Below are 3601 nucleotides of genomic sequence, written 5' to 3'. Positions count from 1 at the left end.
AAGAGGAAAAATACTCAGTCATCAGGTCATATATAGACCCTCATATCGCAATTTTCGCTTTATCTTATTTTGAGAATTTTCATATCCATCACGGATTTCTCAAATATATTGTCCAATGACCCATTAATATGCGGTCATGACATTCATCATATATTGTCTAATGACCCATCAATATGCGGTCATGACTTTTATCAACTGCCAATTGATATTAATTAGCGGAACTTATTGCCATCCAGTATATATCAATTATGGATTTCTATGTAAATCCATAAGCTCCCAGCTTCGCCTTTTATCATATCATTATTCTCTTTCGTACCAACATCTTATTTAATGGTGTGTACAGATAATATAGAGAATACAATAGCGAACTGAGCTATGCCTAAATTGCTCATTTATATATCAAATAATCAGGGCACTTCTCGTACCTGACTCTGGATCCAGATTGAGCAATTATAAAAGCAATTGTGTTGTCGACAACATTTTTCATAAATTTTTCCCATATTCATAATGTTCATAGCAATTTCAAAATCAACCAGATGATGGACATATCTCATCAACATTCAAATCTGGTCGTTCCGCATCCCAGTATTATAATTATTTGGTGCACCACCGGGTATATCGTCTCTTGTAGACATCATTAACAGATATATCAATAGATATCTATTTTGGCAGGAATTAATAATCTACTGAACCTTCAGTTCAGTCAATCCCAAGTGATATACAATAACTATCAAAAGTTGGGATGTAAATTTTTCAGCATTACCCATCCTTGGATGGTCAGGAAAATTTGCTTGCAACTTTATTATCTTGAGCAAGCAATCTCGCAAATGCCGTATTACGAGATAAACATACATGCGACCATCTAATTGTCGCATCAATTAGGACCATAAAGTATTTAAATACATGCGACCATCTAGTTGTCGCATCATAAGGTATTTAAATAGTCTATAATGTAGATGTATAGGTGGTCCACATATATCACCTTGAAGATCCTTTCATTTCATGAAATTTCTCGGCATTCAAATTTTCAAAATAATCTAGGCACATATCTCCCCCTAATGCCGTGAAATGATTTTCATGCAGTCAGCGTATCAAATGATCCCCGTATAATGGGCTCTAAATACTTACACAATACATCAAACATGTATACATAGCTTTATTTCATAGCCAATAGAGATACACAATGATGTGATAATAAAATAGACTGCAAATTAATAAAACACAGATTTAAGAAATGTTCAATTTTACACCACTACTAGATGTAAGAGGAATATTGCATTGTATGCAGTATGTTAGATTTCAAAAACAGTAATATATTAAATTTGATCTCCCTAATATATAATTTTATTTAAGCATGCTTCATCTAGGAGACTACTATTTGACATATATACGATATCCAATAATATTATTTCAAATCTAACTTTTAAATATTTAGCACAAAGTGACCCAATTGTCATGTCATAATTTTAAAATAATTTGGGTCTTGAAATCACAACATCTTTGATATATATATAGCAGTCACATAATTAAAGCAATTAAAATGAAAGCCACTTTACTTCAATAATAGGATGTCAATCCATTTTTTTTAATTCATGAGAAATCATTTTCATAATTATCATCATTAGTGAACTTATTATTTACAATAAGATTAGCTTTAATCAATACTCATTCTTGTACAATATAAATATGAGAAAAACAGGAAAATTTTCCAATACATATTTTTTTCCTGATATTGTCTTTGTAATTCAGATGAATTCTCAATTCTTTTCTTTTATAGTCTCAAAATAATACTCGTCATTACAGATATTCAAACTTAGTAAATTTCTATGAGACTTTAGAGAGAACAATGCATTACAATTTTTCAATGCATATTATAAAGTCGTTCCTCCTGACAATTATATATTGGCTCATTCAGAGCTTTCAATCAGTTTGTACTACCAAATATTGTAGAAACAAATTCCTCATCATTTTTTTTACACTTTTAATTATTGTATGTGATTTCACTATCCACAACACATACATTTTCTTCCCTTTTCTTGATCCAATCAAGAGTGATGATGTATTCATTTGCTTCTTTCAAGCATATATATAACCTTTAAAATTTTAGGCATCAGAAGAAGTATCATAATTCACATCCAATGTTATGCATATGATATTTGAAGATAGCATATGTCAAATACGCATAATTATACATATTTATCCCATTCGTTTATAAAATACGGGATAAACTTTATGGCCTATAGCAAAAATATTATTATGCCAAATTTTATTTCATTATGATTCACATGGCCATAGCATAAGGGAGCAAATTGGGACACAAAACTAATTGTCATATAATGTTCATATAGCATTTATTATACAAAATATGAAATGGTAATTTCTAATCATGATCTCAACGTTTAATCATCAATTGGATGTAAATATATAGATCATATTTTCATCATGCCATAATGATAGTTCTAGGAAATATGACCAATTTCTAACAATATATGACTAGTGCACATAACAATCATTTGTGCATAATTCGTATAATATGAATATATATAGCATGAATATATTGAAATATAAAAGGGCAAACCTTATCGGAGTATGGTCAAAATCTCCGATGATATCTCAATAATCAATTTATGCAGTACATACATCTATGCTTATCGCCATCAATTAGTTTGTAGGTTGAGCGGCAAGACTGGCCTCCGTATAGTAGTGTCCATGATATGGCAGCATTTTCTATTTCCTTCATTATCTCCATTCGAAATCCATATTAGTCCATCGATCGCCGAACTGCTATCATTAATCAGTAACAACAGCAACGGTCACCATGCCATCGTCGTTTACACCGGAGAGGACACGACGATGTATCACGCCGGAATCCATGGTGGTTGAGACCTACGTTCTCTCTTTCTAAAGCTTTGCTTTCAACTGTAACGACTGGATCAAATGGTTTCGACACACGGAGTATGGTCGAAACTCCAATATAATATTTTAATAATTTGTCTCCACTGCCTGAGTTCAATTATTTAATGGGACATTGACTTACCTGAGTACTGGATCATCTCCATCATCAACAAAAATTATACAGAATATCATTTCCCATATCTTTAGGAAAGATTAGAGAGATCGTTAGCTTAATAGAACAACAAGTAGAGGGAGCAATCACCCTTAAAACTTATTACCTTTTCAAAAAAAATTCACATGAACCTCAATATTGAAATTACCAAATATAGAGCATGAGAAACTGCAACTGTAATGAATAAACAAACAAATAATACTCCGCAAATAAATAGTTTGAGGTAATAGTATCTGCCTCTAGGGTATTTATGGAGCAGAAGCCGCCGCCGCTTCCGACTACAGCCGTAACTATACTAGTAATTGAAATTTAAATAGAAAACATACCTATCAGTTGGTCGCCGGCTTACCGCACTGACCGTGCTGGAGTCATCGGCAAATTTAAACACAAATGTAAAGGGAAGTTGGACTTACAATGAATATGTTGACGGCCAATGCAGAAATATTTTAGTAGAGCTATTCGTGCTGATAACGTGTTATGAATAATAACAACAATAATACTAATATAATAATAATATTAATAGTAAGAATAGCA

Source organism: Ipomoea triloba, chromosome 15 (assembly GCF_003576645.1).
Source record: "Ipomoea triloba cultivar NCNSP0323 chromosome 15, ASM357664v1".
NCBI lineage: Eukaryota > Viridiplantae > Streptophyta > Magnoliopsida > Solanales > Convolvulaceae > Ipomoea > Ipomoea triloba.
Note: the sequence above shows the minus strand (reverse complement) of the source record.